We start from the raw sequence: 14,418 nt of genomic DNA, 5'->3' as shown, positions 1-14,418 counted from the left end.
TAGGAATGGGCAATAAATGCTGATCCAGCCAGCAATGCCCTCATCCTGTGAATGAATATAAACAAAAACTATCCAGTGGTTTCTGCTGGAAATTAAACGTGCTCTCATTGACTAAAATAATGTACAAATTAGGGGGAATTAGCAATGGGTAAGTGTGGGGTTATGGGCATAGGGTGGGGGAGTTGGGTCTCTGGGATGCTCTTCAGAGCATTGCTGCAGACTTGATGGGCCAAATGGCATTTTTCTGTACTGTAGGGATTCTATGATTAAGCTGCAAAATGCTCAGAAACAAACCCTCCATGGCTAATATGACTGGAGATGGAGAAGGATGGGCCCCAGGTAACATCTGAAAAATCTAATTTCATGAATTGAATCTAAATTCTATGAGATGGTGTGGTCCCTAGAGGATTAACTTGAATCCCTGAATTACTAACCCAGTGAAATTACTTTTATGTCACCTTCGCCTCTTGATTGCTGTCATACAGGAAACCTGGTAGTCAGTTTACAAATCCACAGATGCTGCCAGACCAGTTGAGGATTTCCAGTACATGCTGGTTTTATCTCTGGATTACTAGCCCAGTGATATTACTGCTACTCCACTGTCTCTCCCATATTTCCACATTAAAACCAAAACCTGAGATCAATTGTCTGTGCATTCAGCATTGATATTAATTATAGATAGGAGTTTCTATTCTGGAGTGACAGACAGTTTTATGAACTGTATTTCCACGGAGTTCGGAAGAGAGGATTTACAAATAGCAAGCTCAAAATTCACCAAAGATCCTTAGACAGCACCTTTCAACCCATGACTACTTCGATCTAGAAGGCCAAGGGCAGCAGATGTATGGGAACATCACCACCTGCAAATTCCCACTCACCATCCTGACTTGGAAATATATCGCAATTCCTTCACTGTCACTGGGTCAAAATCCTGGAATTCCCTCCCTAAGGGCATTGTGGTTCAACCTACAGCACATGGACTGCAGCAGTTCAAGAAAGCAGCTCACCACCACCTTCTCAAGGGTAACTAGGGACAGGCAATAAATGCTGACCCAACCAGTGACACCCACATCAATGAATAAAAAACAATTGACTGACTAAAGTGAAAGAAAACAGCTTTAGCTACTTGTTTGAGCAGCTGTATCACCACATTACAGGGTAGATATGGAGGCTTTGGGGAAGGTGCAGAAGAGGTTTATCAGGATGCCGCCTGGATTAAGAGGGTATGAGCTATAAGGAGAGGCTGAACAAACTCACGTTGTTTTCTCTGGAGCGTCGGAGGCTGAGGGGAGGCCTGATAGAAGTCTATAAAATTATGGGATGCATAGATAGGGTTGACGGTCTTGAAGATGAGATTTTGAAGAATTCTGTCCCCATCTGGGGGTGGGTGGGGTCCCTGCCTCAACATTCAGTGCCAGGTACAATTCAGGGCCACTGTTGGGAACCATAGGCAGTGCCCAGAGAACAGGAAGCCATGGAAGCCAGACCTCAGTTACATTCAAGGTAATGGCAGGATACAATTGGCAGGTCCCAGTATGGGAGGAAAGGGGTTGGGTGGATGACAACTGGGTTTGAGAGGCAGTGGTGGGAGTAGAGCAGAATTTCAGTGGTCTGCCTCTGGTGGACACACAACACCCCCAGCAGAGGAATCCTCCCTTGCCAGAGACCTTCTTGCCCAGTAAAAATTGCTGGGATACCCATCTGGTATAACCAACCCTCAACTATGTTGTGGCAAAATACTGGCAAGGGCAGGATGAGGCACTTAAGACATATACAAGAGGCCCAAAAGTGAGTGCCCCCCCTTCCTCCAACAGCACACGGTAAAGTGGGAGATGGGTGGGGGAAGGCAGGCAGGTTGGTGGCAGGTCACGTTCTGCATTTTATAAGCCTCCATTCCAACTCATAAGCAGGGGAAGCAAGAAATCCCACTCTGCGTGATTCTGTGAGGCCAAGATAAAACATTGGGAAGGAAGGGATCAGTGCTGTAATGAGAAATGACATAAGCATGGGAGATCAAGATGTGGAATCAGTCTGGGTAGAAATAAGAAATAGCAAAGAGAAGTACTTGGTAGGAGTAATCTATAGGTCCCCAAACAGTAGTGCCGCAGTTGGGTACAGTATAAACCAGGAAATACTAGAGGCTTGCAAGAAAGGTGCAGCAATAATCATGGGTGGTTTTAATGTGCACATAGATTGGAAGAATCAAATTGCCAAGGGTAGCCTGGAGGAAGAGTCCATTGAATGTGTTAGAGATTGTTTCTTGGAGCAGTATGTTGTGGACCCAACCAGGTAGCAGGCTACTCTGGATATGGTATTGTGTAATGTAGAGAGATTAATTGATGACATCATAGTTAAGGATCTTCTAGGGAGTAGTGACCATAGTATGATAGAATTCAAAATTCAGTTTGGGGGTGAGAAAGTGCAGTCCCGCAGTAGTGTTCTGGAATTAAACAAACAAAGTTACATAGGCATGAGGACAGATTTGGCCGGAGTAGATTGGGCAGGAATGCTAAAAGGTAAGACTGTGGATGAGCAGTGGCAGTTGTTTAAGGAGCTACTCAAGTCCTCACTACTAAAATATATCCCAATGACGAAGAAAGATGGTAAGGCAGGGGGAGTAAAAAACATTCATGGCTAAACAAGAAGGTCAAGGACAATATAAAGTCAAAAACTAAGGTATACCATATTGCAACAGCCTGTTGCAGGTAGGAGGATTGGGAAACTTTCAAACAAAAACAAAGGGATGCTAAAGAAATTAATAAAAAGAGCTAAAATAAATTACGAAAGAAAACTAGCACAAAATATCAAAAAGGATAGCAAAAGCTTCTATAGGTATATAAAAGGGAAGAGAGTTGCTAAGGTGAATGTTGGTCCCTTGGAAGATGAAACTGGAGAGTTAATAGTGGGGAACGCTGAAATGGCAGAGATGATAAATCATTACTTTGCCTCAGTTTTCATGGTGGAGGACAAAAGTACTCAGCAAACTATGAGGACTGAGGGCAGACAAGTCCCCCAGACCTGATGACTTACATCCTAGGATGTTAAAGGAAATGGCAGCAGAGATAGTGGATTAATTGGTTACAATATTCCAAAATTCCCTGGACACAGGAAAGTTCCAGTGGATTGGAAAAATGCCAATGTAACATCCTTATTCAAAAAGGGAGGGGCGCAATCTGTGGGAAATTATAGACCAGTTAGGCTAACATCTGTTGGTGGCAAAGTGTTAGAATCAATTATCAAGGAAGCAATATCAGGACATTTGGAAAGTCAAATGCTATCTATCAGAGTCAGCATGGTTTTATGAAGGGCAAATCATGTTTGACTAATTTGCTAGAGTTCTTCAAACATGTAACAAGCAAAGTGAATAATGGGGATCCTGTAGTTGTAATACATCTGGACTTCCGGAAGGCGTTTGATACGGTGACGCACAAAAGGTTAATTCACAAAGTTGGATCATCTGGGATTAAGAACAATTTATTAGCTTGGATAGGCAACTGGCTGACGGACAGAAGACAGAGAATCGGGATAAATAGGTTTTTTTCTGGATGGCAATAAGTAACTAGTGGGGTGCCACAGAGTTGGTCCTTGAATCCCAGCCATTTACAATCTACATTAGCAACGTGGATACAAGGATAGAATTAGCCAATTTTGTAGACACACAAAAATAGGCAGGACAGTAAACAGCAATGAGGAAATAAGAACCTTACAAATAGATATTGATAGGTTAGGAGAGTGGGCCAAATGTGGCAGATGGAGCTTAACGTGGATAAGTGTGAGGTCATGCATTTTGGTCGGAGAAATGGGAAGGCGACCTATTATCTAAGTGAGGAGTTACTACGGGGTGTTCTGGTGCAGAAGGATCTGGGTGTCCATGTTCATGAGTCACAGGAACCCAGCATGCAGGTACAGCAGATAATAAAGAAAACGAATGGAATGCTTTTATAGCTAACAGAACAGAATATGAAGGTAAGGAAGTATTGTTACAATTATGTATGACATTGGTGAGACCGCACCTGGAGTATTTTGGTCCCCTTATTTGAGGAGAAATGTAGTGGCATATTGAGGCAGTTCAGAGGATGGTCACTAGATTGATCCCAGAAATGTTGTATGAAGAGAGATTGAATTGTTTAGGCCTATACTCTCTGGAGTTTAGAAGAATGAGGGGACATCAAATGGAGGTATTCATGATGATAAAAGATTTAGATAAAATAGACGTGGAGCTTCCTCTTGTGGGGCATTACGAGAGGTCACAGTCTTAGGATAATGGGTAGCAAATTTAAGACAGAGTTCAGGGGTAACTACTTCTCACAAAGGGTTGTGAATCTATAGAATTCGCTACCCTAAAGTGCGGTGGTTGCTGGGACAGTTAGTAAATTTAAGGAGGAGTTAGACAGATTTTTAACTGGTAATGGGTTGAAGGGTTTTAGGAAGAAGGCAGGAAAATGGAGGTAAGGAGCATATCAGCCATGATCAAATGGCAGAGCAGACTTTGATGGGTCAAATAGCCTAATTCTCCCCCCATATCTTATTAACTTATTGGCCCACACAAAAGCAAGATCCCGCAGATGCAGCAAGTCCTACATAAAAACAGAAAGCACTGCGGAAACTCAGCAGGTCTGGCCACATTTGTGACGAGAGAAAAACAGAGATAATATTTTGTCAATGACCTTTCTTCGGATATGTAGGAGCTGGACAAGTTGACAGTTTTCAGTGGGGACTTTCCATCTGAACATATAAATTAGGAGCAGGAGTTAGCCACTTGGTCCTTTGAGCAGGCTCTGCCATTCAATCCAATTACTCCTCATTTTCACGTACCCCTAATGATCTTTCAGTCCCTTGCTCATCAACAATTGGGATGAACTTGCCATAGTTTACACATTAACTCCATCACATTTGGAGTACTACGTGCAGTTCTAATCGCCCTACTATGAAAAGGATATTATTAAACTAGAGGTGGCACGGTGGCTCACAACGCCAGGGGCCTGGGTTCGATTCCATTCTCGGGTGACTGTCTGTGTGGAGTTTGCACATTCTCCCCGTGTCTGCGTGGGTTTCCTCCAGGTGCTCTGGTTTCCTCCCACAGTCCAAAAATGTGCAGGCTAGGTGAATTGGTCATACTAAATTGCCCATAGTGTTCAGGGATGTGCAGATTAGGTGGGTTATAGGTGGATGGGTCTGGGTCAGCTTCTCTAAGGGTCAGTGTGGACTTGTTGGGCCAAAGGGCCTGTTTCCACACTGTAGGGATTCTATGATTCTATAAAACTCACAATCAATGTGTAGATGGCCCTCCCAGACAACAGAAAACATATACTAGGATGCTACCTGGACTGGAAGGTTTGAGTTATAAGGATAGGCAGGGGCTTTTTTTCCCTGGAGTGTAGGAAATTAAGGAGTGACCTTATAGAAGTCTATAAAATCGTGACAGGCATAGATAAGGTAGATAGCCAACAGATTTTCCCCATGGTAAGGAACTCTAAAACTAGAGGGCATAGGTTTAAGTTGAGAGGGGAAAGATACAAAATGGTTCTGAGGGGCAATTTTTTCACAGAGAGGGTGGTGAGTGTCTGGAATGGGCTGCCAGAGGTAGTGGTAGAGGCAAGTACAATTTTATCATCTAAGAAACATTTGGACAGATACATGGAATGGGATGGGCAAGGAGGGATATGGACCAAATTCAGGCAAATGGGACTAGTTTAATTGTGAAAACTGGGCAGCATGAACAAGTAGGTTGAAGGGCCTGTTTCCACATTGTAAACCTCTATGACACTATAACTGTCTACTTTGGCTATGAATGATAATTGACCTGCTGAGTGCTTTGGTATCTGTTTCTGTTTCAGAATTCTGGCATTTGCAGTTTCTCTCTTTTTCAGGACTCTGTACAGTGATTAGGTTTTCAAATGCAGCATGCAGCGCTTGGTATAAGAGGCATTAGATCTGCCTTGAAAACCTAATGCAGTCATGAGGATGAAGATTGTGAAAGATAATACCTATTAAGGCAGTATTCTCTCAAACTGAGAATATAGAGGAACGATGTAATTGAGTTGTTCAACATGGTGGTGGTAATTATAGACAAGGTAAATACATTGGAGCGTTTCTTCCAAGGCCAAGGACAAGAAACACTAATCCCAAGATCAGTACTAGAAATAGAAAAGGAAGATTCTAAAGCGCTTCAGAAGAGCTATTGGAGTTATCTTTTGTTCAAATTGTTCATTGGTATTAAATCACTAGCTGTTTCAATCACTGAAAGGGAATGGTGAGGAATTTTCTTGATATAATTACTTTAATTCACAATATTCAAGAAAATGATATTTGAATCATGTGGTTTTTCATATCAGAAAAGGTTCGGGTCTCTCCTCTTTTTAACAAAAAATGCTGAGATGAGCTCCATAACCCTTTCATTAACCTAGCACACACATTGTACCTATCTGTGGAAAGACTTAAAAAATTTGTATCTTCTTTAAAACAACTAGTGACACTACAATCATATAAAATTATCAATCCAACAGACACCTCAAAGTATCAAAAGAAAATCTATAAACACCTGACACCTCATTGTCTTGTGTAAATAAAATGCAGCCATTGGCAAATTAGATCTAAGAAAAAAACCTGTCAATTATACAACATGTTTGTGTCCTTGTGTGCACCTGTCTCAGCATACTATTGAAAGTCTGGGCTTTCAAACTGAGAAAAGGTTTTGATAAGGTGGATACAGGGAGAATGTTCCTCTTGTTGGGAAGAGCATAACTAGAGGCCACCAATAAAAGACAATCACCAAAATATCCAATGGGGAATTCAGAAGAAATTTCTGTACATAGAACACTGGGTTTTCACATTGATGGCACGTAGTGAGAGTTGGAGATTCCTCAGTTCTGAGGAAGGGTCACCGGACCCAAAACGTTAACTCTGATTTTTTTCTTCACAGATGCTGCCAGACCTGCTGAGCTTTTCCAGCAACTTCTATTTTTGTTGGAGATTTCCCAGTTCAGTGCATTTACCTCAGGAAAGGAAAATATGTCCAAAGGCACAAATTTCATTCCAGGGGTCTGGGTGCACACTGGCATCAGGATCACTGCCCCTACCCCTCACTCCCTGAACAGTTTGGGCAAGTGATTGCGCCAACACGTTAGTTAAAAGGCCAGTTAAAATACGATTTCATCGCAGTTGTTTTGTTCAATCTGAACCCCTCCAACTTGCACATTCTCCATCTGAAAGCCCTGACTTCCAAGAATTTGCTGAACAAGGGTACACCAGTTGCTTGAGTGACAGCCTTTCTTTTTCTTAAGTCTACTTTGTCAATGGCTCACATTTTATTTGCTTGCTTCAATACAGCATGTAAGACTGGGTAATTAGAAGTGCCATGAGTTAGCACAAAGGGTTTAAAGACCATTAGAGTGGGTGGAGGGTGTTATGAACCAGATCAAACCCCCTTAATATATATCAAAGCGATAGCTTAGACCCTAACTTTGATCTCCTTATTTGAAGGCAAGTGTAAGGCACAATGTTCCAGATGTGATTCAATTGGTCAAATTTCTATGCTTATAGCAAAACACACTTTATTCTTACACCACAGTTAAAATATAAACAATAAAAGAATTGGCACAACTTTAACTCTGTTGAAATACTTAACAAAAGAACATATTATTTAACTACTAATCATCAACTATTCCAATATAGCAGAATCCCACAAATATACCCTTAGCAAAGGCAAATACAGACACACAGATTGTCTCATGTGCTATCTCTTTTCCAGTCCAGAAGAAAGGAACACCGAAAGAGACTATCTAGAAGCTGAGAAAGAACTCAAATCTTTAGCTGCAGCAGAGACAACTGTATTTAGCAGCTTCAACACCCAACTCCCAAAGCCCTCAATTTCAACTGAAAGCAAAACTAAAACCTGGGTTAGTGTGAGCCTGACTCAACCCTCTCATGCTTCTTTTGTCTAATAAAAAAAAACACTCAGGGAGCTCAAAGCTGTTAGCCCACTACTTCTGAAGCAAGCATTCTGGCTCCAGGGTGATAACACCACTCTGCAAAACAAACAACATGGAACAAATCCCTGTTTAAGGCACAGTACCATCACAAGGGGCATATGTTAGCGTAGACTGTATAGAATCCATTGATGGATTGTAGGACAGTCATGTACTGGTATGTACGGAAATCTTTCAAAAGCTTCTTGCATCCAAAAATATGATTCACCACTCCTCTGAGGGGTCAGAAAGCAGGAATCTTTGAGAAATAGATGCAATTCCAGAAGAATTGTGGAACTTAGGTGATGGCTAACCCAGCAACAGAGCCCACCGGATCAGGACTGTCCAAACTCTTCACCCATGCCAATAATAATTGGGGAATCCAGGAACTGGAACCCAGGCATGGGCTCCCATCTGCCATTTGAAACAATTCACAGATTCTCCTCGACCCTGTGAAAGTCCAGCCCAAAGAGTGGAGCATTAACACCAGCATGGACGGATGGACCAAATGGCCAGTTCTTTTCCTGTCAATCCTGCCTGTTGATGGACTTTAGAACAAATGACACTGTCTGATGGCGAAGCTGGCAGCCAGCAGTCTATCAGCCAGCAGTATCAGAACTCTACAGTACAGTACACACTGTCTCCTCATTGCAAATTCCTCCATCATACACAGATAGCGAGCAAAACAGGCAACAAAATACACAGTGAAATGCATGTCAAAGGAAGGCTGGCAAGGCATTAGTTGCAAGCGAGCATTAGGTATTAGGAGCTTAAAGATGGACATGTAAATAGCACACAAATTACAGTGAAAATGCAGCCTGTCAAATACATTAGTCTGTTCATGAAGTGATAGCTTGCGACAAGTACAATAGATGAACATCAGCAGGCCTGAATAAGACAAGGCTAACCTTACTGTGAACAATTGTGAACAAGAGCACTAATTGCGACCTGGTATTGATCACTGAGCACAGTCAAAAAATGGGTCTGTGGAAATTACAACCAACTGTAAAAAGTGAAGAATGCTAATTTCAAGGATGAAAATATATTTTGAATGTTTAAAATCGTCCTCTAGAATGGTATTGATGCTTTCAATGTAGTTATGGTTATTCAGCTCAATATAAATGTGCAGGCCTGCAGTAGAACAGCTAAAGGGATTAGCTGCTGAGAGAAACAAGGCTTTATACTGAGCTAGACTTGAGTGAGATTGTTGTTACTCACTGTTGCCTCTGATTACAGGGAATCAGTCGTCCTCTACTTCAAGCCTATCCATCAGGATAAAACGCTGCGTCTTCAGGAATGCCCAGGCGAGATGACAAACCCGCGCTGTGACGCTTTAAAATTCCTGCCTTTCCTTTAAAAGTGGAAAGAAGGGGACAATTCAGTTTGAAGCCTTTGTTGATGGTTGAGACCAAAACAGAGGCAATTTAACATGACTGGCTGTGAGTAGGCTCACTATACAGATAGTCAGGCTTATTTATCGTCCACCCTCCTCCTCTCGGTGCACTGATTATGTTTTATTCGCAATGCTTCTCTTCTCCAGGCACCATTCAGCAGAGCCTAGCTCCAGCTGACAGCTACATCAGCTGGTGATTGGGCTTCTCCGCAACAAGAGACCGGTTCCTCCCCTGTTGATTGGAAGACTGTGCCGTCAGTCAGGGGATAGGGATTGCTCCAGGAGCAGATTGTGTAGAGCCAGATTCTGCAGTAATTTCTATCTGGCAGCTCCGACTGAGACTCTGACTGGGGAAGGGCAGCATTTTTAACTGTGTTACTATTTTCACAGACAATCCTCCCCTCCCCTATTGTCTTCCGCACCCTTCTTCCATCCTCAAGTAATGCAAACAAATATTAGAATTTTTGTTCAAAACAATGCAGATTCCACTTTTTTCAATGCTCACTCACAGATGTGGGCATCACTTGCTATCTGGGTTTATTACACATCTCTAATTGTCTAGACTGCAGTTAAGAGTCAATCACATCACTGTGGAGTAAGAGTCACATGTTGGCCTTGCCAAGTTAGGGCAGCGGGTTCCTTCCCTGAAGGGCAGCAATAAAGCAGGCAGGTTTCCCCCAACAATCAACAATGGTTTCATGGTCATCATTAGATTATTAATTCCAGTTTTTTTTCCAATTGAATTCAAATTCCACCATCTATCATTGTAGGACTTGAACTCAGGTCCTCAGAACATTACCTGTGCTTCTGTATTAATAGCCTGGGGATAATACCACCAGGTCTTTGCCTCCCCATCATCTTTTGTGGCCTGCCCACTCCATGGCATAGGAACATAGGAGCAAGAGTAGGCTATTCAGCCCATCAAGCTTGCTCCACCATTCAACTAGATCATGGCTGATCTCCTGCCTCAATGACATTTTTACACACTATCCTCATAAGTCAGCACAGTGGTCAGCTCTGCTGCTTCACAGCGACAGGGACCTGGGTTCATTTCCACTCTTGGGCTGCTGTCTGTGTGGAGTTTGCACACTTTCCCTGCGTCTGCGTGGGTTTCCTCTGGATGCTCTGGTTTCCTCCCACAATCCAAAGATGTGCAGGTTAGATGGATTGGCTATGCTAAATTGCCCATAGAGTCCAGGGATGTGCAGGCTAGGTGAATTAGTTATGGGAAATGCAGGGTTACGGGGACAGGGTGAGGTGCTCTTCGGAGGGTTGGTGTGGACATGATGGCCCAAATGGCCTGCATCCATATTGTAGGGATTCTATGATTCTATCTCTTTCTGTCTCTAATATGGCAACAGACTGGTGCACTGTCCACAGATGCCAAGCACCAACCAGTACACATTGCTCACATGGGCACTCCACAAGCCAGACTAGCAAAAAAAAGGCAATTCATTGACAGAAGGCATGACAGTCAAATGGATCTTGACAATACACACATGTGACATATCATGGGGGTTGTGGGCTAGAGGTGCTGATTGTTGATCACCTGCACAATTAGGGTGTGTACATCCATGTTTTCCAGGGAGAGAGCTCCAATGCTCAGGCAAACAGCATCCCCATAAGCAGCCCTGGTTCACGAAACCTGCCCGTAAATTACACTCGCTTTTAATTTCCTATATTGGAGTACACCTTATGCATCAGTGAGATACAGGAGAAAGTTTGTGGAGACTACCTAGCCACCTTCACTGAGTTTTGTGATCACAGTTAACTCATATACACTGACAAAAATTTGTAGCAATCTTCTTTTAGTTTAATGAGTTTGTTAAGAAGCAGGAGTTTAGATATGTTACATGTGTTACTTAGACAAAGAAAGTAAATGACCGTGACAGATGAGATTGCTCATCAATGCAAGATGATGCCAACACCGGATGACTCCTTGCAAGCTCCCTACAGCAGACCTAACTTTAACATTTGTTATAACCATTCTACACTTTTAAACTTAAATTCTAAATTTGTAAAAATTACTAATAATGCTCTTTAACGTTGATCTCGCCTAGCACATGCCCTGAGCAATGTAACCTGTATGCCTCTGTCTAAGTCTTTTTGATCTGTACATCCTTTGTTTACTATGATCTACCTAAAACTAAACAAAGCTTTTAACTGTATTTTGGTGAATGTGACAATAAATCAATCACTCAATGAATCAATCCCAAAGCTGTATTGTAGAATGGAACAGCAAGAAAGTGTGAAGTCATGCACTTTGGTAGGAAGAATAAAGACATGGACTATTTTCTAAATGGGGACAAAATTCAGAAATCTAAAGTGCAAAAGGACTTAGGAGTCCTAGTCCAGGTTTTTCTTAAGGTAAATCTGCAGGTTGATTCAGTAGTTATGAAGGCAAATACAATGTTGGCATTTATCGTGAAAGGACTAGAATGTAAAAGCAGGGATTTACATCTGAGTCTCTGTAAAGCTCTGGTCAGACCACATTTAGAATATTGTGAGCAATTTTGGGCCCCATACATCAGGAAGCATGTACTGGCCCTGGAAGAAGTTCACAAGGAAATACACAAGAATGATCCCAGGAGTGAAAAGTCTTAACATACGAGGAACGTTTGAGGACTCTGGGTCTATACTCAATGGAATTTAGAAAGATGAGGGGTTATCTAATTGAAACTTACAGAATACTGAATGGCCTGGATGGAGTGGATGTTGGGAAGGTGTTTCCATTGGATGGAAAGACTAGGACCCGAGGGCACAGCCTTAGACTAAAGGGAAGACCCTTTAGAACAGAGATAAGGAGAAATTTCTTCAGTCAGAGCGTGGTGAATCTATGGAATTCATTCCTACAGAAGGCTGTAGAGGCCAAGTCACTGAGTATACTTAAGACAGAGTTGGATAGGTTTTCATGGCAATCAAAGATTACGGGGAGAAAGTGGGAGAATGGGGTTGAAAAACTTGTGGACTAAGACAGTGGTCCCTGACATTAACTCTGGTTTTTCTTCACAGATGCTGTCAGACCTGCAGAGCTTTTCCAGCAACTTCTATTTCTAATGATCTGGACCTGAAATGTTAAGTCTGATTTTTCTTCACAGATGCTGCCAGATCTGTTGCGCTTTTCCAGCATTTTCTATTTCTAATGATCAGGACCCAAAACATTAACTCTGATTTTTCTTCACAGATGATGCCAGGCCTGCTGAGCTTTTCCAGGAACTTCTATTTTTGTTCCCGATGGCACTGTGTTTGTTCTCATTCTGTTAATCGTTCTGTTTTCCTAAGTTGAGCCAAAATAGACTAAGCTGTGAGGCCAGTGGGCACAAAGATCTGGCTGAGCAAAGTTGTTACATCATTTACCAGTAAAGTGTAAATCCACGTTAAGAGCACGATATCTTTCCTGCGGTAACTGTATGCACATTTGTTTTGCGTTTGGAATATACATAAATTGTGGAAATTTAGTTTGGAGGAACATTGTTGCTTTTGTACATTGTGCAACGCATGTTTTCCATCTTGTGAATCCCTGGGTTCCATTTGGAAAATATGGTCACTGTGTGCAAGATCCCCACTCTGACCTGAACCCCCTCCCTCCCAGAGGCATGGAGGGTGACTTTAACATCACCATTCATGGCAGCCTTGGCTGTGAGCAAGTGAATCAGTGCAGGCTGCTGATACAAGCTGGGAGCTGTATGGTTGAGTAACTCACTGACATATTCAGATACGATAGCTAAATGAAAATCTAATTTGCCTACTTTTCCTCTGTGGACAGGTTATTAGATTTGCAAACATGATCTTCTAGGTTAAGCAATGCTCTGCCACACTGTACAAATATTAGAAGTGAAACTGTTTTCAGAGTTGCCACGTTAATATTATAAAACGCCAGCAAATCTCCCCACCATAATATCTTAATAGGTAGAACAACAGCAGATGCTAACAAATATATTAATTTTAATCTACCTTAGGTTGTTAAGGTTTTATTGTTAAATAGGGCATTGTACACATAATTTTAAAAAATGGTCAGCTAAATCAATAACGGATACGAGTGTAAAGTACTGAGTAATGAGGGGAGAATGGCCAGCACACTTATGGGGCTGAATTAGGGAAAGTTGATGGTGCATCTTGTGACTTAATTGACAGCCAGTTTCAAGTCCCATTCCAGACGTTTTTCACAGCATGGGGTTCAGCCAGATTGATCACCAGCCTGCTTTTTGGTTTGATTTGATTTATTGTAGTCACATGTACTAAGTACAGTGAAAAGCTTTGTTTTGTGAGCAGTACAGGCAGATCATAGCATGTTAACCCTTCCAACACACTCCCAATATCCACCAGTTGGGAAAGAAGTATGGGTGAAGAGGTGAAACAAACAAAGTAATTTGATGTTTGAAAGGAGCTTGGAGTTCTGGTAGACAATGACCATCTCTAACCAATGAAGAGCAGAAATCAGCAAAACCAGTTTAACGATATACTAAACATAATGGAGTGCAATTCAGAGGAAGCAATGGTCACACTGCTCAGTGCTCTGTTGAAACCGTACTGGGTTGAATTCCAGACATTAAGGAGACAATCGGTGCAGACAGTGAGGAGATAGAAAACTCACAACGTCAGTCTCTGGAATTAGGATCACCAAGATCATAAACTTGACCCTCTCCGCCTTCAAAATGTGTGAAAGGTGTGGTAACCTCTGGCAACTTAAATTAAATTCTGAAAGGAGGATCTACTCCACAGTAAATAAACAAACTTATGACAAATATCACAAAGTTGTTTACACAGAGTGATCTACATTCGAAATGTAGTTTTGGTGAAGATGGAAAGCCTGGTCTATTTAATCACATTAAAATCACAACCAGTCAAAAATCACATGAAAGCAGGTTATAGTCCAACAGGAACAAAAACAAAGTTGCTGGAAAAGCTCAGCAGGTCTGGCAGCATCTGTGAAGGAGAAAACAGAATTAACGTTTCGGGTCTGGTGACCCTTCGTCAAAAGGGTCTGAGGAAGGGTCACCAGACTCGAAAAGTTAACTCTGTTTTCGCCTTCACAGATGCTGCCAGACCTGCTGAGCT

The 14,418-nt window shown here is 42.1% G+C and overlaps 1 protein-coding gene across 2 annotated transcripts in view; it reads right to left on the bottom strand.

The window, feature by feature from the left end:
- The window catches only part of si:ch211-161c3.5 (uncharacterized protein C3orf18), a 76,825-nt gene extending 67,365 nt beyond the window's left edge, over window positions 1-9,460 (bottom strand). For both annotated transcript variants that reach the window (XM_048606505.1, XM_020533092.2), the window contains exon 1: window positions 9,186-9,460. The gene's annotated coding sequence lies outside the window, so the exon portion shown is untranslated. The remainder of the gene's footprint in view (window positions 1-9,185) is intronic.
- Between the last annotated feature and the right edge of the window lie 4,958 nt (window positions 9,461-14,418).

Source organism: Rhincodon typus, chromosome 16 (genome assembly GCF_021869965.1).
Source record: "Rhincodon typus isolate 14 chromosome 16, sRhiTyp1.1, whole genome shotgun sequence".
In the NCBI taxonomy this organism is placed as follows: domain Eukaryota; kingdom Metazoa; phylum Chordata; class Chondrichthyes; order Orectolobiformes; family Rhincodontidae; genus Rhincodon; species Rhincodon typus.
This window is presented reverse-complemented; position numbering and strand designations above follow the sequence as displayed.